This window comes from Rhinoderma darwinii, chromosome 1 (genome assembly GCF_050947455.1).
Source record: "Rhinoderma darwinii isolate aRhiDar2 chromosome 1, aRhiDar2.hap1, whole genome shotgun sequence".
Taxonomy (NCBI): Eukaryota; Metazoa; Chordata; class Amphibia; order Anura; family Rhinodermatidae; genus Rhinoderma; species Rhinoderma darwinii.
Window position 1 is genome coordinate 396,143,267 of NC_134687.1, and position 26,133 is coordinate 396,169,399.

Below are 26,133 nucleotides of genomic sequence, written 5' to 3' on the forward strand. Positions count from 1 at the left end.
GAGCTGATTGATACATTCGGCAGCTTTTCTGGTCTAGCAGTGAATTGGGCCAAATCCGTTATGTTACCACTTGCTCCTGGTTATTGTTCCAAACAGAGCCTCCCTGTACCATTGCAGATAGTCTCCCAATTTGCATATCTAGGGATCGAGATCTCCCTTAATATAGCAAGATATGGGAAACTGAACCTTGACCCTTTGGTGGTAGCCACTGAGAGACAGTTGAACGCCTGGAGGAACCTTCCGCTGTCACTGTATGGACGGATTAATTTATTTAAGATGATATACTTACCTAAATTTTTATACCTATTTCGTGCCTGTCCTGTTTTTCTTGCAGAAGAAATTCTTTAAACAGCTTGATAATATACTGCGATAGTTTTATTGGCATGGTGGCGTTCCTAGGTTCAGCCTTAGTCTATTGCAGGCCCCTAAACGAAGGGGGGGAATGTCGACGCCAAATCTTCATATATACTATTTCGCTTCTCAACTGATGATTGCACATTGGTGGATAGATATATATCTGAGTAATGCAGCCACTGCACTGGCAGGTGCACTTATGACTTCGTATGAAAGTCTGACTAACTTGCTATATAGATTTAAATCCCCGTGTTGCGTACCACTGCCACTTAGGACGGTGGCTGGGGAATGGAGGACAGCACACGCTCTGCTACATAACTTTTTTATTTTGCCATCGACATAGCCATACGAGGGCTTTTTTTTTGCGGTACGAGTTGTATTTTTCAATTGCACCATTTTTGGGTGCACATAGTTTATTTATTAACTTTTTTGCGGAGGGAATTAAAAAAAAACAGATATTCCAGAATTTGTTTTCACATTTTAAATTGATACTGTTCACTATGCGGTGTAAATATCATGTTACCTTTATTCTATGGGTCGGTACGATTGCGGCAATACTAAATATGTATTTTTTTAAATGTTTTACTACGTTTGCACAGTAAAAACCCTTTAAAAAAAATTGTTTTTGTATCGCTGCATTTCAAGACTGTAACTTTTTTTATATTTCTGCCGATGTAGCCATATGTGGGCTTTTTTTTGCGGGACAAGGTTCAGTTTTCATTGGTACTATTTTTCTGTACATGGGGTACATTTTCTTTGGGGGGATGGAAAAAAAATTATTTTGCATTTTTTGTACGCCGTTCATTCAGCAGTTTAATCAAGGTGCTAACTTTAAATGTGTAATTATTTTGATACTTTTAGTAAATAAAACCGCTTTTTATGTTTTATTTTTTTTACTGTAATATTTTTTTTTTATAAACATTATTTAATTGTTTTTAATACATTTTTTTAGTCCCACTAGGTAACTTCAATATGCGATCTTCTGATCGCATATATAATGTTTTGGTGGGATACTTAATATACCAAAGCATTATTGCCTGTCAGTGTAAAACTGGCAAGCAACCTAGGCATGGCCTAAAAGGCAGTCACTGATGGCAGACCTTGGGGCCTTTATTAGACTCCCAGCTGCCATGGTAACCCATCGGCGCTCTGTGATTATGTCACGGGTGTGCCAATGGAGTGACAGAGGGAGCTCCCTCTGTCAAACACCTTAGATGCTGCGGTAGCTATTGTCATGCCATGTCTGGATTAAATCCCTTATTTACCTTTGCAATGGATATACACATGGATAATATGGACAACATTCGCAATGAGGCATGCACCATATCATCCTGGAGTGCTGTTTATCTATCCTGATGAAATACTAAATATGCAATCCAATCTGCTGGCAGTAAAGATGTGTCCTTCCCTCTTATCTAAAAATATCCTAAGATGGGTGGCGCGTGATGACCAGTTTTTAAAAAAAAAAAAAAATTCGTTTGTGATACTCTCTCATGAGATGTCTTTGATATATGTGTCTATGTGTGACCATCCAGTGGTTGTGATTGGAGTTGCAGCTTGTCAAGTATCATGCTAGCATGTAGCAATATTGTATTCAATATGTTTAATGAGCTATTAGAGTCCTTAATTGAATTCATAGTTAGGGTTTGACACATCTGTATGTTTTAAAGCAAAGTTAAAGAGGCTCTGTCACCACATTTTAAGTGCCCTATCTCCTACATAAGGAGATCGGCGCTGTAATGTAGGTGACAGTAATGCTTTTTATTTAGAAAACCGATCTATTTTAAACCACTTTATTAGCGATTTTTAGCTTTATGCTAATGAGTTTCTTAATGCCCAAGTGGGCGTATTTTTACTTTCGACCAAGTGGTCGTTGTACAGAGGAGTGTATGACGCTGACCTATCAGCATCATGCACTCCTCTCCATTCATTTACACTGCACTAGCGATATAGTTATATCACTATGTGCAGCTACATACACAGACATTAACGTTAATCAAGTTTCCTGATAATGAATACACATGACCATCCAGCCTGGACGTCATGTGTATTCAGAATCCTGACACTTCTGAATCTTTTCTGTGAGATTCCAGCAAGCCACGCGTAATCTCGCGAGATTACGAGGTAAACGAGATTTCGTTTCCCTTGCTGGAAATCTCACAGAAAAGATTCAGCCGATGGCTGTCATGCCTAATGAAGGACCGGAGGTCTGCCATATTTCTGCTCCTATCAAGCCCTGCCAGAGGCAGGGTATAATAAAAGCAGGTAAAGATTAAAATACACTGCTCTACATTACTATCAAACGATCACTTAACCCCTTCCCGCCCAATCAAGTACAGTAACGTGATGAAAACTGGTGTCTTAACGCCTTTTCACGTTACTGTACGTGATGGAGATGGAGCTGGCTCAGGAGCTGAGCCAGCAACATCACCACCGGGTGACAGCTGTATGTTACAGCTGTCACCCTGAGGTATCGGCCAGGACCGGAGCTAGCATCCGATCCAGCCAATTAACCCCTCAGATGCTGCGTTCAATAGAGATCACAGCATGTGAGGAGTTTTTAGCCACTGGCACCCCAGCAAAGTGATCGCTGGGTTGCCGGTGGCTGCAAAGGCGATCGGAGGCCTAATACTTACCTCCCGGTCTGCCAGCAACGGAAGCCTCCTATGCCCCGCTCGTCGGCGGGGCCCAAAATGCTTCCGGTACCATCAGCAAGATGGCGCCGGCTCAGCTTCCGGCTCAGAAGCTGTGCCGGCGTCATCAGCAGTGGGTGTCCGCTGTATGTTACAGCAGACACACCGATCTATCGCCAGGAACCGGAGCTAGCTCCAATTCCTGGCATTAACCCCTTCGATGCAGCAATCCATTGTGATCGCTGCATCCTAGAGGTTTGTAGCAAATCGGCAGCCTTGCGATGCGATGGCAAGGCTGGTGACTGCTACTATGGCAACAGGAGCCGTAACAATGGCCTCCGGTCTGCCATTACGGAAGCTGATTAGGCCCCGTCCAGAGGCGGAGCCTGATCGGCTTGCTGTCAGTGAACAACTGACAGTTCCAATACATTGCACTACATAGGTAGTGCAATGTATTAGAACATCAAACAAACAGTTGAACCTTCAAGTCCCCTAGTGGGACTAAAGAAAAGTGTAAAAAAAAAGTGTAAAAAATACAATAAAAGTAATAAAATAAAACACAATCTCCCACTTTTTCCCTTATCAAGTCATTTATTATTGAAAAAAATAATAAACCATACATATTTGGTATCGCTGCGACCGTAATGACCTAAACTATAAAAATATTATGTTATTTATCCAGTGCAGTGAATGGCGTAAAAAAAACAACTAAAAAACAATGCCAGAATTGCTGTTTTTTTGGTCACTTTGTCTTCCAAAAATTCAAATTAAAAGTGATCAAAAAGTCGCATGTATCCAAAAATGGTGCCTATAAAATCTATACCTCGTCTCACAAAAAACAAGCCCTCATACAGCTCCATCGACGAAAAAATTTAAAGTTATGTCTCCCACAACATGGCGACAGAAAAAATACATTCTCTTTCCAAAAGTAATTTTATTGTGCAAAAAGTTATAAAAAAGTTCTAGAAATTAGGTATCGCCGGAATCGTACTGACCCGCAGAATAAGGCCCTGTTCACACTGAGTTTTTTGACAAGTTTTTGGACGCGGAAACTGCGCCGCAAAACTCGTCAAAAACCGCCCAAAAATGCCTCCCATTGATTTCAATGGGAGTTGGACGAGTTTTTTTACCGTGAGTAAAAAAAACGCATCGCGGTAAAAAGAAGCGTCATGACCCATCTTGAGGTGGTTTCCGCCTCCAAAACCCCATTTCAATCAGTCAGAAAGAGGAAAAAAACGCCTCGACGAGTGTTTTGACGAGTTTTCGTCAAATCACTGTGCAAAAAACGTCTGGAGCAGTTTTTGCAGGAGGAATTTTCCTCCTGCAAAAAACTCAGTGTGAACATAGCCTAAAGGTAACATGTAGTTTATAACGCATGTTGAAGGCTGTATAAAAAAAAAACTAAAAAAACTATGCCAGAATTGTCGCATGTGATCAAAAAGTCGCATGTACCCCAATATGGTACCAATAACAACTACAGCTCGTCCCACAAAGAAAAACAGCCCTCATACCACTACGTCGATCAAAAAATAAAATGAGTTAAGGCTCCAATAAGTCAGGAAAGAAAAAAAAAACAGTTGTGCAGCCCGAGGGGAACATTTCTTCTGTTTCAAAAGGCGATGTATCAAGGCACTAAAATTAGGGAACCAGGAAGGGGAGGGCCCAAACATATCCACTGGAAGCGAGGGCGCCCGTATTATACCAGGACAACACTTTCCCGGCAAAAGGTGCGGAGTGTGGACCAAAAGGGGGATAAGGAAGGACATTTATCAGTGCGACACCGGCCTGTGCAGAAAGGATCGATCACAGCGTAACACACATCTATGTATTATTTTATTATTTTTTTTACCTTATTATTATACTACCTGACTTTGCCCCTGATATACTCTGCCCAGCTTACATATACCCCCACATTATAAATGAAAACACCAGTGATACTCCAAACAAAACTATTACCAAGCAAATTCCACGCTCCAAAAGCCAAATGGCGCTCCCACCCATCTGAGCCCTACAGTGTGCCCAAACAGCTGTTTACTTCCACATATATGGCATCGCCACACCCGGGAGAACCCTTTTAACAATTTTTGGGGTGTGTGTCCCCAGTGGCACAAGCTGGGCACTACATATTTGCCACGGAATTGGCAAATCTAGGGAAAAAATTTAATTTGCACCTTCCGCAGCGCAATCATTTATGGAAAAGACACGTGGGGGAAAATGCTCACTACACCCCTTAATAAATGCCTTGAGGAGTGCAGTTTCCAAAATGGGGTCACTTGTCAGGGGTTTCTTTTATTATTTCACATCAAAGCCTCTGCAATTTTGAACCAATACTTTATATGTCGCCAAATTAGGCCTCAATATTACATGGTACGCTTTCACTCCTGAGCCCTGTCGAATGTCCAGGCAAAAGATTAGGGCCACATGTAGGGTGATTCTAAAACAGGGAAACACTGCATAATAATTAGAGAGCTGTCTTGTTATGGTGGCACAAGCCGGGCACCACATATTGGCGTATCTAAGGAAAAATTCCCATTTTCACTCTCCCACATCGTGTGCACACGAATTTCTGCAAAACACCTGTGAGGTCAACATGCTCACTACACCCCTAGGTGAATACCTTGAAGGTGTTATTTCCAAAATGGGGTCACTTCTGGAAGGTTTCCACTGTTTTGGCACCACAGGGACTTTGCAAATGCGACATAGAGACCAGAAACCAAATGCAGCAAAATCTGTACTCCAAAAGCAAATGGCGCTCTTTCCCTTTTGAGCCCTGCCGTGTGCCCAAACAGCAGTTTATTACCACGTGTGGAGTATTACCGTACTCCAGAGAAGTTGCTTTACAAATGTTGGGGTTCTTTTTTTTCTTTTTTTTCTTTTTTTGTTGAGAAAATGAAAAATTTGGAGCTAAAGCTACGTCTTATTGAAGAAAAAGGATTTTTTTTTTATTTTCACTGCCCAATTCGAAATAAAATCTATGAAACACCTGTGGGGTCAAAATGCTCACTACACCCCTAGATGGATTCCTCAAGGGGTGTAGTTTTCTCAATGGAGTAACTTTTTTGGCGTTTTCACTGTTTTGGTCCCTTAGGGGCTTTGCCAATCTGACCTGGCCTCCGCAAACCATTCCTGCTAAATTTGAGCTCCAAAAGCCAAATAGTGCTCATTCCCTTCTAAGCCCTGCCGTGTGTCCAAACAGCCACTTATTACCACATGTGGGGTATTGTTTTACTCGGGAGAAATTGCTTTACAAATGTTGTGGTGCTTTTTCTCCTTTAGTCCTTGTGGAAATTAGAAAAAAATAGCTAAACCTACATTTTCTTTGAAAGAATGTAGATTTTCATTTTCATGGCCCATTTTCAATATCCACTGCAAAAAAGCTGCAGGGTCAAAATGCTCACTATACCCATAGATAATTTCCTCAAGGGGTGTAGTTTCGCAAATGGGGTCACTTTTGGTGGATTTCCACAGTTTTGGCACCGCAAGAGCCTTTCAAACCTGACATGGTGCCTAAAATATTTTCTAATAAAAAGGAGACCCCAAATTCCTCTAGGTGCTCCTTTGCTTCTGAGGCCAGTGCTTCAGTCCATTACCACACTAGGGCCACATGTGGGATATTTCTAAAAACTGCAGAATCTGGGCAATAAATATTGAGTTGCATTTCTCTGGTAAAACCTTCTGTGTTACAAAAAAATAGATTAAAAAAGAATTTCTGCAAAAAAAATGAAATTTGAAAATATTACCTCTATGTTTCTTTAATTCCTGTGAAACGTTTAAAGGGTTGAGAAACTTTCTAAATGCTGTTTTGAATACTTTGAGGGGTGAAGTTTTTAAAATGGGGTGATTTATGGGGGTTTCTAATATAGAAGGCCCTAAAAGCTGCTTCACAACTGAACTGGCCCCTGTAAAAATAGCCTTTTGAAATTTTCTTGAAAATGTGAGAAATTGCTGCTAAAGTTCTAAGCCTTGTGATGTCATAAAAAAAATAAAAGAATGTTAAAAAAACTATTCCAATCTAAAGTAGACATATGGGGGATGTTAGTTAGCAACAATTTTGTGTGGTATAACGGCCTGTCTTACAAGCAGATACATTTAAATTTAGAAAAATGCTAATTTGTGCAATTTTTCACAAAATTTTGTTGTGTTTCACTAATAAATTATTGAATTTATCGACCAAATTTTTCCACTATCATAAAGTACAATAAGTCACGAGAAAACAATCTCAGAATCGCTTTGATAGGTAAAAGCATTCCCAAGTTATTACCTCATAAAGTGACACATGTCAGATTTGAAAAAATGGGTCTGGTCCTGAAGGCCAAAATGAGCTTGGTCCTCAAGGGGTTAAGTTAAAAGAAAATACCTAAAAAACTGTTAAATAAAGTAACGTACATAAAAAATATTAAACGTTAAAAAAAAAAAACCTTTCCCATTTTTTCATATTAGGTAATGTAAAAATAAACATAATTGGTATCACCGCGTCCATAAAAGTCTCTGAAAAATTACAAACAAAAAATTTAATGATGGGGGTAGGGAAACAGACAAGTGAGCCCTAATCTACCCGCCACTCAGTCCTTGCCTACTTGCAACGACCCGCCCTAGGCGACGGGGTACAACTGGGCGACGGTCCCTACGCTCAATAAGTGCACGACAGACAAACAGACAAGGGTACAAAGAAGCTAAGGGAAATGGGGCAGTTGCCCACGGCAACACCGTGAGCAACAAGAGTGGTGAACGAGCCGAGTTAAACCAGGAGTGTACGAGGTACCAAACGCAGAGCAGTAGAGTAGTGAACAAGCCGAGTCAAACCAGGAGTGTACGAGGTACCAAACGCAGAGCAGGAGAGTAGTCAGTAAGCCAAGGTCAGTATGAAGCAGGGACAAATAGTACAAGAAGCTGAAGCAGGGCCAGGAAACCAAACGAGAAGAATCACAAGCAAGGAGGAACAGGAAAGGCAGGTATAAATAGACAGAGGGCGGGAGCTAGCTCCGTCTGGCCAGGCTGTGATAGGCTCTCCCACTCCTAAGCCTGCCACCCTGAGTGGTGGAAGATGGAGTCAGTCTCACAGACATAGAAGCAGGTGCAGACTGATTACCTATGGGCGTTGACACAGAAGCTGTGCCTGGCAGATCCTTTACAGTACCCCCCCTTTTATGAGGGGCCACCGGACCCTTTCTAGGTGGACCTGGTTTATTGGGGTAACGAAGGTGGAACCTCCTGACCAATACCCCAGCGTGAACATCCCGGGCGGGTACCCAAGTCCTCTCTTCAGGCCCGTATTCTCTCCAATGGACCAGGTACTGGAGGGAGCCTTGGACCATCTTTCTGTCCACAATCTTGGCCACCTCAAATTCTACCCCCTCAGGGGTGAGAACGGGGACAGGAGGTTTCCTCGAGGGAGCCAAGGACGGGGAGCAGCGTTTAAGGAGGGAGGCATGAAACACGTTGTGCACTCGAAAAGATGGGGGCAACTCCAGTCGGAAGGAGACAGGATTGAGGACTTCAATGACCTTGTACGGCCCTATAAACCGGGGAGCAAACTTCTTGGACGAGACTTTAAGGCGCAAGTTCTTAGACGATAACCATACCAGATCCCCGACCATAAACAAGGGGTTAGCAGAACGTCTTCTATCTGCCTGAGTTTTTTGTCTGCTCTGGGACGCCTCTAGGTTCTTCTGAACCTGGGCCCAGACTGTGCACAGTTCCCGATGAACGACCTCTACCTCGGGATTGTTGAAACTACCAGGTGAAACGGAGGAGAATCGTGGATTAAAAGCAAAATTACAGAAAAAGGGGGAGACCCCTGATGAGTTACTGACCCGGTTATTAAGGGAAAATTCGGCGAGGGGAATGAAGGAGACCCAATCATATTGACAGTCAGAGATAAAACACCTTAAATATTGTTCTAGAGACTGATTAGTCCTCTCAGTTTGGTCATTAGTTTCCGGATGGAAGGCAGAGGAGAAGGACAGATCAATCTCCAACTTTTTACAGAAGGCTCTCCAAAACAATGAAACAAATTGTACCCCTCTGTCCGAAACAATATTGACAGGGACCCCATGGAGCCGCAAGATGTGTTTGACAAACAAGGTAGCTAACGTCTTGGCATTGGGTAGTTTCTTGAGGGGCACAAAGTGGCACATCTTACTGAAGCGGTCTACTACAACCCACACCACCGACTTGCCTTGAGATGGAGGCAAATCGGTGATAAAATCCATGGAGATATGGGTCCAAGGTCTCTGGGGAATGTGCAAAGAACGTAGTAAGCCCGCTTGTCGGGACCTGGGAGTCTTGGACCTTGCACAAACTTCACAAGCGGGACGTAGGCCTTAACGTCTTTAGGCAACCCAGGCCACCAATAGTTTCTGGCAATGAGGTGCTTGGTACCCAGGATGCCTGGATGACCAGATAGTGCGGAGTCATGATTTTCCCTAAGTACCCTTAGCCGGAATTGCAGGGGAACAAACAGCTTGTTCTCAGGAAGGTTCCCGGGAGCTGAACCTTGATCAGCCGCAATTTCAGAGACTAAATCAGAATCAATAGAGGAAATGATTATACCTGGAGGCAAAATACAAGCAGGATCTTCCTCCGAAGGAGGACTGGCCATGAAACTACGCGACAGTGCATCAGCCTTAATATTTTTAGACCAAGCTCTATAGGTAACCAAAAAGTTGAATCTGGTAAAAAATAGCGTCCATCGAGCTTGTCTCGGGTTTAACCTCCGGGCAGATTCTAGGAAAACCAGATTCTTGTGGTCGATAAGGACGGTTACCTGGTGCCTAGCCCCCTCCAGGAAGTGGCGCCACTCTTCAAATGCCCATTTAATGGCTAAGAGTTTGCGGTTGCCAATATCATAGTTACTCTCAGTGGGCGAAAACCTCCTGGAGAAGTAGGCACAGGGACGGAGATGGGTGAGGGACCTGGTACCCTGGGACAAGACAGCCCCCACTCCCACCTCGGACGCGTCAACCTCCACGATAAATGGCTCCATTTGGTTGGGTTGAACCAGCATCGGGGCCGAGATAAAGCACTTTTTAAGGATCTCAAAAGCCTGGACAGCCTCAGGAGGCCAGTGGAGGAGATCAGCACCTTTGCGAGTGAGATCCGTAAGAGGCTTAGCGATGACCGAGAAGTTAGCGATAAATCTCCTGTACTAATTAGCGAACCCCAGGAAGCACTGTAACGCCTTCAGGGAGGCAGGTTGGACCCATTCCGCCACAGCCTGGACCTTGGCGGGGTCCATGCGGAATTCATGAGGAGTGAGGATTTGACCCAAAAATGGTATCTCCTGCACCCCAAACACACATTTTTCGGTCTTAGCAAACAGTTTGTTTTCCCGATGGACCTGGAGCACCTTCCTGACATGCTCAATGTGGGAGGACCAGTCCTTAGAAAACACAAGTATGTCATCAAGGTACACTACAAGAAATACCCACAGGTAATCTCTTAAAATCTCATTTATGAAATTCTGGAAGACCGCGGGAGCATTACACAACCCAAAGGGCATGACGAGGTATTCGAAATGACCTTCGGGCGTGTTAAACGCAGTCTTCCACTCATCCCCCTCTTTGATGCGGATAAGGTTATAAGCCCCCCGTAGATCAAACTTAGAGAACCATTGGGCCCCCTGAACCTGATTAAATAGATCAGGAATCAAAGGAAGGGGGTACTGGTTCCTTACAGTGACCTTATTCAAGTTACGGTAGTCAATGCATGGCCTAAGACCACCATCCTTCTTCCCTACGAAGAAGAAGCAAAGCACCTACTGGAGAAGTAGAGGGGCGAATGTAACCCTTGGCCAGGCATTCCTGGATATACTCTCTCATGGCTTCACGCTCGGGACAAGAGAGATTAAATATCCTACCCTTAGGGAGCTTAGCTCCTGGTACCAAATCGATAGCGCAATCGTATTCTCTATGAGGAGGTAACACTTCGGAGGCCTCCTTAGAGAAAACATCAGCGAAGTCCTGAACAAACTCAGGTAGCGTGTTCACCTCCTCAGGGGGAGAAATAGAATTAACAGAAAAACATAATGTCAAGCATTCATTACCCCATTTGGTAAGATCCCTAGTATTCCAGTCAAACGTAGGATTATGCAACTGCAACCAGGGAAGGCCTAAAACCAAATAGGACGATAATCCCTGCATCAACAGTACAGAGCACTGCTCCAAATGCATGGAGCCAACAAGGAGTTCAAAAACAGGGGTATGCTGTGTAAAATAACCATTAGCAAGAGGAGTGGGGTCGATACCCACTACCGGGACAGGTTTAGGCAAATCAATCAAAGGCATAGCTAGAGACATAGCAAATTCCACAGACATGATATTAGCAGAAGACCCTGAATCCACGAAGGCACTGCCGGTAGCAGACCTACCACCAAAAGAGACCTGAAAGGGAAGCAAGATTTTATTATGTTTCATATTTACGGGAAATACCTGTGCGCCCAAGTGACCTCCCCGATGATCACTTAGGCGCGGAAGTTTTCCGGCTGCTTATTCCTACGCCTAGGACAGTTGTTCACTTGATGCTTGTCATCCCCACAATAGAAGCAGAGACCATTCTTCCTGCGGAACTCTCTACGTTGTTGGGGGGACACGGAGGCCCCGAGTTGCATAGGTACCTCCGAGTCTTCCGTGGAAGAACGAAGCAACGGAACCTTGGGAGGCATCATGGGGGAGTCAGAGGAGAAAACACAAAAACGTTCAAGTTGTCGTTCCCTGAGACGTCGGTCAAGTCGTACCGCTAAAGCCATAACCTGGTCTAGGGTGTCAGAAGAGGGATAGCTAACTAGCAGGTCTTTCTGGGCGTTCGACAGACCCAATTTAAACTGGCACCTTAAGGCAGGGTCATTCCACCGAGAAGCTACGCACCACTTCCTAAAGTCAGAACAATACTCCTCAACAGGTCTCTTACCCTGACGTAAGGTCACCAGCTGACTCTCGGCAAAGGCAGTCTTGTCAGTCTCGTCATAAATGAGTCCGAGAGCAGAAAAGAAAAGATCAACGGAGGAAAGTTCAGGGGCGTCAGGAGCCAAGGAGAAGGCCCATTCTTGGGGCCCTTCCTGGAGCCGGGACATAATTATACCCACCCGCTGGCTCTCAGAACCTGAGGAGTGGGGCTTTAAGCGAAAATAGAGCCTACAACTCTCCCGAAAGGAGAGGAAAGTCTTCCGGTCCCCTGAGAACCGGTCAGGCAACTTGAGGTGGGGTTCAAGAGGTGAGGTGAGGGGCACTACCTTGGTAGCATCAGGCTGGTTGACCCTCTGAGCCAGGGCCTGGACCTGTAGGGAGAGACCCTGCATTTGCTGAGCCAGGGTCTCAAGGGGATCCATAGTAGTGTCAGGGACCAGGGTAGACTAGGTATATGGGCTTGTGATTATGTAATGATGGGGATAGGGAAACAGACAAGTGAGCCCTAATCTACCCGCCACTCAGTCCCTGCCTACTTGCAACGACTCGCCCTAGACGACGGGGTACAACTGGGCGACGGTCCCTACGCTCAATAAGTGCCCGACAGACAAACAGACATGGGTACAAAGAAGCTAAGGGAAATGGGGCAGTTGCCCACGGCAACACCGTGAGCAACAAGAGTGGTGAACGAGCCGAGTCAAACCAGGAGTGTACGAGGTACCAAACGCAGAGCAGGAGAGTAGTGAACAAGCCGAGTCAAACCAGGAGTGTACGAGGTACCAAACGCAGAGCAGGAGAGTAGTCAGTAAGCCAAGGTCAGTATGAAGCAGGGACAAATAGTACAAGAAGCTGCAGCAGGGCCAGGAAACCAAATGAGAAGAATCACAAGCAAGGAGGAACAGGAAAGGCAGGTATAAATAGACGGGAGCTAGCACCGTCTGGCCAGGCTGTGATAGGCTCTCCCACTCCTAAGCCTGCCACCCTGAGTGGTGGAAGATGGAGTCAGTCTCACAGACATAGAAGCAGGTGCAGACTGATTACCTATGGGCGTTGACACAGAAGCTGTGCCTGGCAGATCCTTTACAAAAACAGTTTGGGTCACCTTAGCTCCCAAAAAAAAAATAGAATAAGAAGTGATCAAAAAATCGTATGTACCAATCAAAACTACAGTTTGCCTTGCAAAAAACAAGCCCTCACAACGCTCTATCAACAGAAAAATAAAAAAGTTCTCCGAATGTGGCGACACAAAACCATTTGTCTTTTTTAACAAAGTGTTTTTTCTTTGTAAAAGTTATACATTATTAAAAAAAATGATATAAATTTGGTATCGCCGTAATGATACTAAGCCCCAGAATAAAGTTAATTTGTCTTTTTTACCGCATGGTGACCGCTGTAAAGAAGAAATTTGAAAAACAAATAGAGAAATCGCTGGTTATTTTTTATTCCAACGCTCAATTAATTTCTTTTTTTAAATTTCCCAGTACATTATATGGTGCATTAAATGGTGCCATTAAAAACTACAACTTGTTCTGCAAAAAACAAGCCCTCATACAACTATGTAGAAGGAAAAATTAAAAAAATGTATGGCTTTTGAAATGCGGGAAGGAAAAAGCGAAAATTCAAAATTGAAAACTGGCTGCGGTGGCAAGAGATTATGATGTTGTGGACCCACAAAATATCTCTAGTGCAGCAAAACATTCATAACTGAACACAACAGAAGCCTGAGATCCCTTCATGTACAGGCTATAGAAAAAGTAAGACGTTGAGATGGTTAATGCCAGCTGTTGAACTGAGAGGCATTCTGGATAGTTCAATTAAATAACCAAGTGTGCATTTTCATAGTATTAGAATATGTGCACACCATCAGCTGCATTTTAGTTGCACATGTGGCATGTCTCTTGTTTGTGATTGGTTACACCCACATTTAATACCTTGCCCTAACATACTATCAATACGCTATGACGAAGAGTGATTATCCAATTAAAATGCATAAACTGCGAGTCTATTTTTTACAATCTCTGAACACTTATAGTTATCTTAATGGATTCGGAATAAAGCATTGATGTCTTAAAATTGGCAGTCACCACTGGACCTTTTCCTCATCGGTATTAATCAAGTGCTTAGAACCAATTTGCACATGTGCTATCAGATAAGCATCTTCAAACTAGCTGGACTTTTAACACACAAAACAGGAAGAAATTTGAGAGACCAGCTAGTACATTGCCATTACTCTTCGGGAACTAAAAATACCTGGTTACGACCATCGGTATGCTTGCATGTGTGACTGGTGCAAAGTGTGTCATTTTATTATGCAGGGAACCACCTTTACAAGTTTAAGTACAAGCCTGTAGAGATCCAGGCACCTTAATAGTATAGAGCCCGATGCATGTTGTGTCATGGGATGGTTGGTACAAAGACAGGAGGCAGTTGTAAAATCAAATCTTTTATTTCAGGCCAGCGCCAATGATGCATACGGCTAGAACAAATATTCAGTTCTTCCCAATATGGGAGGTACAACAGTTAGACACGGCTTAGGCAGGCTAAGCTAGCTGTCTTGCTGTAGTAGTTGTCGCAGACAGGGCCAAGGTCGTCCCTTTCCGGTACAGAGGTTGGTCTGGCAATAAGGCCTCGTAGCCTGGAAAATCACTGATCACTACTTGTTGCTCTTTGGGCGGGCTCTTACATGCACTCACCACTGCTCATAGGATTGGACACCACACAATGGGAGACACAGGCCTGAACCCAGTGCTCGCGCTTCAGGACCTCGGCCACCCAGGCCCAACGATCGTCTTACAGCAACTGTCTCCATAACAGCTCTCCTCCTTGGATAGATAGAAGTTGGATCCAGCGCTTCAGAGTAAAACGTCAAATCTATATTTCTTGTTGATTAAAAATTGTACAGCGAAATCAGGGGGTGGGTGTAGAAAGAAGGGATTGTTCAGTGATGTATCACCCTCCTATTGGTCCAAATGTTAACAAGTGTCGTCACACCTTCTAATCGGAAAGTGCAGGTGTGCACTATCATTAAGCAGAGCTATGTCAATCTTGCATGTATATGCATCCCCGTGGCAGGATAGCATGTGACCGGTCAGCTGCTCTTATAGCCGAACATGTAACAGATGCCTTTAACCCTAATCCTGCTAGCATAACGTTGTTTATGGGATAGTATACTCAGTGGCGGATTATCATATGGGCGATTCGGGCGGCCGCCCGGGGCCCGAGGCTCCCAGGGGGCCCATGGCAGCCCGAACCGCACATCATCTTGCAAAGGTACCTATTCAGCGCGCTAGCGCTGCTAACTAACGAAGATGAGGAGGGGAGGAGCAGGGAATTGGCCGGGAAAGGGGTAGGACACGCCTCCCTGACAAGTGCGGGCCGCCGCCATTGAGTAACAGAACAGCGACGGACGGCTGTTCTGTTACTCCGAATCTGCAAGACAAGAGCCGGGCGGTCGGTCGCCGGCACTGAGGTCAGTACAGCAGGCTTATCCTCCTGCCCAACTGGTTCCCGACCGCTGGCTGTATTTTTACGGCCAGCGGTCAGGGACGGGTCCTTAAAACCCGAGCCATAGACTTTCTACGGTTCGGGTTTTAACTTGCTGCCCGCGCGATCGGGCAGCTGAATGTCGGGTCTCCGGCTGTCAGTGACTGCCGGGGACCCTGAGGAGAAGACAGAAGCAGCTTTCGCTGCTTCTGTCTTCTCCGATGTCTTCTTACACAGCGTTCAATGAACGCTGTGTATAGGAATAGAGACAGCAGCAGCGGCGCTGTCTCTATTCCTCCCGGTGATCATGTGACTGGTCACATGATCGCCGGGTGCCGTTAGTGGCAGGCTGCTGCTGGGTCTAACTAGACCCAGCACAGCCCTATTAGTGACAATCGTCACTATGAGAGGGCTGATTTCCCCTGTAACTGGGGCTGCTGTGCAGCTCCAGTTACAGGGGAAAGATGGTGTAAAAGAAAGAAAAAATATATATAAAGTTCCCCAAAGGTCTTTTTTGACCTTTGAGGAACAGACCACAGTAATAAAAAAATAGGAAAGTAAAGTGCAAAAAAAAATGAAATAATAAATACACATAAAATACCCACCCCAATAAAAACCGTCCGTCCCCCCGCCAATCATTGTTGTAACGCTAGCGCTGACCCAATTACCCTAATATAGACATGTAATATATTAACATTTACGGTAGACAATGACGATTACAAATAAAAGGTCTATTTTAGGGTAAAACTATGTTATTACCCAAAAAAATAGCTGAAACGTAAAAAAGGTTATTTTTTTACTATTATTTTCAAACTTTATGAATAAAAATTGTAAAATAGCAAAAAAGGTGTGTATAAAAACGATAAAAAACAAGAAACCTGCATTGTCTACGGAAAAAACGTCGCAAAAATCACGTCGTTTTTATTTATTTTTTATAAAAATGTGTGTTTGGTGCAACTTTGTAATTACGTTTTATTAAAAAATATTTTCACTTTTTGAGATACAGCTGCTTTGTATCCTGTATCCGTCAGGTCAGCAGGACTGACGGGATCAGTGAAACGGGCCCTGCGCTAAATTATAATCTTAGATGTGATAGATTTGAGGTGGATCCTGCGTGTCACTGATCCCGTCAGTCCTGCTGACCTGACGGATACAGGATACAAAGCAGCTGTATCTCAAAAAGTGAAAATATTTTTTAATAAAACGTAATTACAAAGTTGCACCAAACACACATTTTTATAAAAAATAAATAAAAACGACGTGATTTTTGCGACGTTTTTTCCGTAGACAATACAGGTTTCGTTTTTTATCGTTTTTATACACACCTTTTTTGCTATTTTACAATTTTTATTCATAAAGTTTGAAAATAATAGTAAACAAATAAGCTTTTTTTACGTTTCAGCTATTTTTTTTGGTAATAACATAGTTTTACCCTAAAATAGACCTTTTATTTGTAATCGTCATTGTTTACCGTAAATTGTAATATATTACATGTCTATATTAGGGTAATTGGGTAATATATATATATATATATATATATATATATATATATATATAAAATTATGATATAAAGTTTTTAAATGTGTACATAACCTTGTGGCACTATATACAAGGGGGAGCGCTGTGTGCCACTATATACAAGGGGGAGCGCTGTGTGCCACTATATACAAGGGGGAGCGCTGTGTGGCACTATATACAAGGGGGAGCGCTGTGTGGCACTATATACAAGGGGGAGCGCTGTGTGGCACTATATACAAGGGGGAGCGCTGTGTGCCACTATATACAAGGGGGAGCGCTGTGTGGCACTATATACAAGGGGAGCGCTGTGTGGCACTATATACAAGGGGGGGCTGTGTAGTGCTATCCACAGTGGTATGTGTGTGGCGCTCTTTATAGGGGGGGGCTTTTTGGTGCTATTTACAAGAGGGGGAGGGCTGTGTGGCGCTCTCTACAGGGGGCTGTATGGCACTATCTATATGGGGCTGTGTGTAACGCTCTCTACGGGGAGGATGTGTGATATATAGAGGGGGCTGTGTATGGCGATATCTATGGGGGTGTGTAATATCTACAGGGGCTATGTGTGGCACTATGTACAGGGGGCTGTGTGTATGTGGTGTTTTACAGTGTGTGGTATTATTATATTCAGGCACGCAGTGTTTGGTGCTATTATATTTAGGGGCACAGTATGTGGCACCATGATAACTTTATTTTCGTTTATAGGTGTGGAAATGTTGGAAAAGTGAGGAGACGTCTGAGTGGCAAATTCTGCAGAAATGAGTCATGGCCGGGAGAAGTCGTCATGAGCGCTGGACCGGATGGAGAAGAAAAGAGGAAAAAAACTACTAGAATCTGAGACGTCGTCACCTGTGAGTCACTAGATTTATAGAGAATCTGTCACCTCTCCTGACATGTTTATTATAGGAATCCTTGTATTTCACAAAAAGTCTTTCTGCAGTCCAGGACTGATAGACAATTCCCCTTGTCAGGAGGTTGTGTCCCTGCACAGTGTGATACTCTCAGTATGTAGGGACACAGCCCTGTGACAAGGGAAATCGTAACACTGTTAATGCTTGCCCAAAAAAGTAGTGTCAAAAATAGTTACGGCGCGGCAGGGCGGCGGTGAGGAAGGGGGGCCCAAGTTTGGGTAACAGCCCAGGGCCCATGGTCTACTTAATCCGCCACTGAGTATACTCTATGCATTTGACAAACCTATATGAGACCTGTTGATGGACAATTCAAACAGCTTAAAACTGTGAAACATGCAAAATTTACAAAGACATACTACAAATGTTATTCTTATTGGATGCCTAAGAAATTACTCTGAGGCCAAACACTACAATCACTGAAAAACTTCTGATGGACATCTCACTGTAAACCCACTAGTAAGTGTATGACCTTAGAGACTCCAAGTATAATTACTCCAATGGTTGCTTTCTGTTAATCACTATGACCGGTCTTTTTCCTCCGTAATGGAACATAAGTACCTTTTTGAAGTTCAAATATGCAGGAAACCTGTGAGATAGTAAATCCAGAAGGCCTCCCTGTTTAAAAGGGTATGCCTCCGGTCAGCACCTCTAATGGGATTCCTAATGCTTTCTATGCCATATAGCCTGAAAGGCTTTGTTGATCCACCATGGTATGTTATGAAGTGTCTTGCCACATTTAATATATTCAGAATTTTTTTATGGAAATGTACCACAAATTATCAAGAATTCTAGTTTGAACTTTCTAGTTGTACATCCCAGATACTTCTTATTACAATCCACACATTCTATTATATATATTACGTAGCCGCTGTTACAGTTCTGAAACAGTTTAGTGGATGTTGCAAAAGAGCAGGCTCTACAGGGGTGCGTCCCACACCTATAAAACCCCCTATGGTGCAACCATATGGTGGGTTTTGAATCATTTGTGTATAGTGATAGAGAGCCTATTTCCCACGGTTGGGGAACACATTATGACTCTGTAGTACAAACCGTAGGGCCGCCATATAAGCAGAGACAATCGCATAAGGAATAACAGTCATGATAATTTAGTATTTATTTTTATTTATTTTTTCACTCTTTTTTTTTACTAATTAACGGAGTAATTGGTTAATTTATTTGTTTAATAAAAGATTTCACTTTAACAACCTAGAATATCACTTTTCTTATATTTTCTCTTTTCTATTTTTAAGCTCGAATGTGCATAAATTAATATGTGACTTGTCAGTGATATCTAGAAGAAATTATATTTTTGTAAATTGCATGCACCCTTTATTTTGATGCATTTGATTAGGTAACACATACGTAAATGCTTTTTTGGAATATGTCTCTATGTTATTTATATCAGCAAGTACAACTGGCATTCGCTGCCATCCATTTACATTCTTACGGAAATGTGTTTTGAGCTGCAAACTCGTCCAACAGACCTGCCAAAGACCAATTTTCTGCTTCTCAATGTATCAGTGAATTAATATTCTTTTGAAAAGACAGAAAATATAAGTCAAAATATTTTCCTCATAATTGGATGGTTTCAGGGGTAAATGGGCAGTGGTATTTGCCAAGATATTGTCAATACACAGCAGCTGGTCGGTAAAATGGAATCAGATTTAATTCCAGCTATTAGCAAGAAAATGATGTGAATAGCAAGGACAGGTTAAAGGGTTTCTGATGTCAGAGGGAGAACATAACTGTGAAGGATTAGCTGTGACAGAAATCTCATAAATATTAAAAACATAAAAAAGGAAGACTTTGACAAAATTGTGTCTAAAAGAACAAGATAAGGAAATAACAAAGCCTCACCTATCTCTACCAAATGGTTTGGATAAAACAAATTGCTTTTTCTTCCCTGAATAATGTGAAATGAAGAAACATCTACTTCTTTATTAGTCAAAACTGATATTTTCTTAGCTTGTTTATTTTTTTTATACAAGCCCCAGCTGAAGTTATGAAATCATTAAAATCAGACTGCTTAGCTTGTTCAAAAAGGAGATACAGGCAGCACATACAAGAAGGAACTTATTTTATTCACCCATGCGATGTTTCAACTCCTCAGAGCCTTTCTCATGCCTGTATCTCCTTTTTTGCCTTGATGTTGGGGACGGTTGGATCCAGTCCTGTTGAGCCGTGCACTCCTAGTTTTTGCAAACTATTCTGCTGCTGTTATTCCTTGTTGTGCATTAGCTTGTTCAAACTCCAGGCTAAAAATGTTATAATGTTAGATGGTAATGTGGCTTTTGGAATATTATTCGTAAAAATGAAAGCAGCTGCAGATCTCCAGTAGTGAAAAAGGTATTGGTATTTATTCACCAAGCATAAAAAACTTGCAACGTTTCTGTCACGGTGCGGGGTGTAGACCCACCGGGCCGTACCACGTAGCGGGATAGCAGCTGGCCAACTAGGTACAAAACAATGTCTATAGTCCAGAACGGGTACCTGGGGCAATGTAGACAGTAGTGGAGACACAACTTGACTTTCACTGTAGATGTCACAGTAGATGCAGCGGAAGACACGACTTGATTTTCACTGTAGATGGCACAGAGGCACGGTATCACGGGATACAGGGTACAGGCAGCAGGAACGGGTAACACTGGGAACTGGAAAACACTAGGAGACCATTTGCAAGACAAACTTTAGGTATACAACAACGCTCAAGCAAGGATCTCCTTTTATAGTCCAGCTGCATTCTGGACTAATAACTGATTAATGATAGATGGACGCGTACTGGCCCTTTAAGGCTGTGCACGCGCGGGCGCCCTGCGGGAACCAGTCCCAGGACCTGGAAGTGTGTGCCGGCGTCTCCCTGGAGGGAGACGCCGCCGAGAACACAGATGTCCATGGCCGGGGCCGTCAGAGGGTAAGTCTGAACGACGGCCCTCGGCCATAGACGTTACAGTTTCATCCCAAATAGGGTCTTTATCAAGCATAAATACAATAATTCAGTGCAGACAATATATAGCACATAGCCCGTGACATCAGTTCCTGTGCATAATTTTCATAAATATATTCTAATCGCCATTATATATAGAAAATATACTTTTATAAAATATCCCCACAATATTAGTAAAACATATATTATTATTTACTATAGAGATTGCTAGAAATGCAGTGTAAGAAGGACTAAAAGTAAGCATATCATCCGTTCAGCGTCTATCTACATTCACTGCGCATGACCACCACCGATGGTTACTATAGAACATGGAAAGAACTGTGCTTGCACATGACCAATCAGCATTAGCCAACCCTTTGTCACTCTGCACAGAGCGTCCCACTACGTGTATGAGGTTGTTTGACAACCTAGGACGCTAGCATAAACTAACTGCGCCTGCGTCCCTTAAACAAGACGGGTATAAGACCTTTAAAGAATCTCAGGGAGTTTAAATCCATTATAGAAATAGAAAATGTATTTCACACCACCCATATTATTCAAAGGGTCCCCCAGATCTTCCACAAAGTTCCAACCAGATTAGCTATAGTGCAGCCATGCCTAATAATGTGTGGGGAATTTAGTGGTCACATGCATAACTAGTGGCATTAGCTAACATTGTAAGGCAATCATCCGACAAGCAATGCCTTTTCCATTTATACATGCCCAGAAACAACATGTTTAGACTGTAAAGCCATTAAGTAGGTTGACCTATACGCCTATACATGAATAAGTATCCTCAAAGAAGGGCTAGGCGCCAGGGAAAAGTCTTATCTTGCTACTATTGCACAGATACACGTTTTTGTCATACAATCTCCCAAACCCCACTTTTATCTTTAACCCTTCCCGCTTTGGCCACTTTTGACCTTCCTGACGGAGCCTCATTTTTCAAATCTGACATGTTTCACTTTATGTGGTAATAACTTTGGAATGCTTTTACCTATCTAAGCGATTCTGAGAGTGTTTTCTCGTGACACATTGGACTTTATGTTACTAGCAAAATTTGCTCAATACGTTCAGTATTTAATTGTGAAAAACACCAAAATTTTGTGAAAAATTCCAAAAATTAGCACTTTTCTAAATTTAAATGTATCTGCTTTTGTTACACCACACAAAATTGTTGCTAATTAACATCACTCATATGTCTACTTTAGATTGGAATCGTTTTTTGAACATCCTTTTATTTTTGTAGGACGTTACAAGGCTTTGAACTTTGGCAGCAATTTCCAACATTTTCAAGAAAATTTCAAAAGGCTATTTTTACAGGGGCCAGTTCAGTTGTGAAGTGGCTTTGAGAGCCTTATATATTAGAAACCCTAAAAAAGTCACCCCATTGTAAAAACTCCACCAATTAAAGTATTCAAAACAGCATTTAGAAAGTTTCTTAACCCTTTAGACGTTTCACAGGAATTAAAGCAAAGTAGAGGTGAAATTTACAAATTTCATTTATTTTGCAGAAATTAATTTTGAATCCATTTTTTTTGTAACACAGAAAGTTTTACCAGAGAAATACAACTAAATATTTATTGCCCAGGTTCTGCAGTTTTAGGAAATATCCCACATGTGTGTTAAGGATCTGCCAGGCACAGCTTCTGTATCCACGCCCATAGGTAATCAGTCTGCACCTGCTTCTATGTCTGTGAGACTGACTCCATCTTCCACCACTCAGGATGGCAGGCTTAGGAGTGGGAGAGCCTATCACAGCCTGGCCAGATGGAGCTAGCTCCCACCCTCTGTCTATTTATACCTGCCTTTCCTGTTCCTCCTTGCTTGTGATTCTTCTCTGTTGGTTTCCTGGCCCTGCTGCAGCTTCTTGAACTACTTGTCCCTGCTTCGTATTGACCCTGGCTTACTGACTACTCTTCTGCTCTGCGTTTGGTACCTCGTACACTCCTGGTTTGACTCGGCTTGTTCACTACTCTCCTGCTCTCCGTTTGGCACCTCGTACTCTCCTGGTTTGACTCGGCTCGTTTACTACTCTTGTTGCTCACGGCGTTGCCGTGGGCAACTGCCCAGTTTCCCTTTGTTCTGTGTTTCCTTGTCTGTTGTCTGTCGTGCACTTATTGAGTGTAGGGACCGTCGACAAGGTGTACACCGTCGCCTAGGGCGGGTCGTTGCAAGTAGGCAGGGACTGAGTGGCGGGTAGATTAGGGCTCACTTGTCTGTTTCCCTATCCCTGTCATTACAATGTGGCTCTAGCATGTTTATAGACTGAAGCACAAGCCTCAGAAGCAAAGGAGCACCTAGTGGATTTTGGGGCCTTATTTTTATTAAAATATATTTTAGGCACTATGTCAGGTTTGAAGGGCTCTTGCGGTGACAAAACAGTGGAAATCCCCCAAAAGTGACCCCCTTTGGGAATTTACACATCTAGGGGTATAGTGAACATTTTGACCACACAGGTTTTTTACAGAAATTATTGGATTTAGGCCGTGAAAATGAAAATCTAAGTTTTTTCAAAGAAAATGTTGGTTTAGCAAATTTTTTCTCATTTCCACAAGGACTAAAGGAGAAAAAGCACCACAAAATTTAGTAAAACAATACCCCACGTGTGGTCATAAACGGACGTTTGAACACATGGCAGGGATCAGAAGGGATAGAGCGCCATTTGGCTTTTGGAGCTCAAATTTAGCAGGAATGGTTTGCGGAGGCCATGTCACATTTGCAAAGCCCATGAGGGGACAAAACAGTGGAAACCCCCACAAGTGAGCCCATTTTGGCCACTGCCAACTGATCTGCTATGCTACTATGCTCAATATCTCCCTGATGAAGCAGCGTGTAACTGGGGAAACCCCCCATGTGGTCATAAACGACTGTTTGGAAACACGGCAGGGCTTAGAAGGGAAAGAGCGCTATTTGGCTTTTGGAGATCACATTTAGCAGGAATGGTTTGTGGAGGCCATGTCACATTTGCAAATCACCTGAGGGAACAAAACAATGAAAACGCCCAAAAAGTTACTCCATTTAGGAAACTACACCCCTTGAGGAATTAATCTAGGGGTGTAGTGAGCATTTTGACCCCACAGGTGTTTCATAGATTTTATTAGATCAGTATGTCGTGCCCAGCTTGTGCCGCTGGAGACACACACCACAAAAATTGTTAAAAGGGTTCTCCCGGGTATGGCGATGCCATATATGTGGAAGTAAACTGCTATTTGGGCATGCTGTAGAGTTCAGAGGGGAGGGAGCGCCATTTGGATTTTGGAGGGCGGATTTTGCTTGATAGTAGTTTTGTTTGAGTATTGCTGGTGTTTCCGTTTATAATGTGGGGGGTACATGTGAGCTGGGCAGAGTACATCAGGGGCATATTCAGGTGGTATAATAATGGGGTAAACAAACAATCAAATAATCCATAGATGTGTGTTACGCTGTGAAGCAATCCTTTCTGCACAGGCCAGTGTCGCACTGATAAATGTCCTTCCTTATCCGTATTTTGGTCCACACTCCGCACCTTTGCAGTTTGGGGAATTATGCTGGGAAGGGTTGTCCTGGTATAATACGGGCACCCTCGCTTCTAGCAGATATGTTTGGGCCCTACCCTTCCTGGTTCCCTAATTTTAGGGCCTTGATAAATCGCCTCTTGAAACAGAAGAAATGTTCCCCTCGGGCCGGCACAACTGCATATTTTTTATTTCTTGACTTATTGGAGCCTTAACTAATTACATTTTTTCATAGACGTAGTTGTATGAAGGTTGCTTTTTTCGGGACGAGCTGTAGTTATTATCGGTACCATTTTGGGGTACATGCGACTATTTGATCACGTTTTATCCTATTTTTTGGGAGGCCAGGTAACCAAAAAAACGCAATTCTGGCATAGTTTTTTTAATTTTTTTTATACAGCGTTCACCATGCGTTATAAACTACATGTTATCTTTATTCTGTGGGTCAGTCCGATTCCAGCGATACCTAATTTATAGCACTTTTTTATGTTTTACAACGTTTTGCACAATAAAATAACTTTTGTAAAAAGAATGTATTTTTTCTGTCGCCATGTTGTGAGAACCATAACTTTTTAACTTTTTCGTCGACGGAGCTGTATGAGGGCTTGTTTTTTGTGAGACGAGCTATAGTTTTTATAGGTACAATTTTTGGATACGTGCGACTTTTTGATCACTTTTTATTCCAATATTTGTAGGGCATAGTAACCAAAAAACACAAATTCTGGTATAGTTTTTTTAGGGTTATTTTTTACGCTGTTCACGGCATGCAATAAATAATATAATATTTTTATAGCTCAGGCTGTTATGGTCGCGGCAATACCAAATACGTATGGTTTATTATTATTTTTTTCAATAATAAAGGACTTGATATGGGAACAGGGTGATTGTGTTGTAATAGTGGGGGGGGGTAGGGAAACGGACAAGTGAGCCCTAATCTACCCGCCACTCTGTCCCTGCCTACTTGCAACGACCCGCCCTAGGCGACGGGGTACAACTGGGCGGCGGTCCCTGCGCTCAGTAAGTGCATGACAAACACGACAAACAAACAAGGGAATACAAGCAAGGGAAATGGGCAGTTGCTCGCGGAAACACCGTGAGCAACAGAGTAGTGAACGAGCCGAGTCAAGCCAGGAGAGTGCGAGGTACAAAGCGAAAAGCAGAAGAGTAGTCGGTAAGCCGTGGTCTGTATGGAGCAGGATCAAAAATAGCAGGAGCTGTAGCTGGGCCAGGAAACCTCAAGGAAAGAAATTCACAAGCACAGATGGACAGGAAGAGCAGGCTTAAATAGACCGAGGGCGGGAGCTAGCTGAGTCTGGCCAGGTTGCGATAGGCTCTCCCACTCCTAAGCCTGCCAGCCTGAGTGGAGGAAGCTGGTGTCTGTCTCAGGGATGTACACTCAGGTGTTGACTGATTAATTCTGGGAGTTAACCCCGAAGCAGTGCCTGGCAGATCCTTTACAGTACCCCCCCTTTTATGAGGGGCCACCGGACCCTTTCTAAGTGGACCTGGCTTACTGGGGAAACGCAGGTGGAACCTCCTGACCAATACCCCAGCGTGAACATCCCGGGCGGGTACCCAAGTCCTCTCCTCGGGCCCGTATCCTCTCCAATGGACCAGGTACTGGAGGGAGCCTTGGACCATCTTGCTGTCCACGATCCTGGCCACCTCAAATTCCACCCCCTCAGGGGTGAGGACGGGAACAGGAGGTTTCCTCGAGGGGGCCAAGGACGGGGAGCAGCGTTTCAGGAGGGAGGCATGAAACACGTTGTGTATACGAAAAGACGGGGGTAACTCCAGCCGGAAAGAGACAGGACTGAGGACCTCAATGACCTTATACGGCCCAATAAACCGGGGAGCAAACTTTTTGGACGGAACCTTGAGACGCAAGTTCCTGGATGACAACCACACCAGATC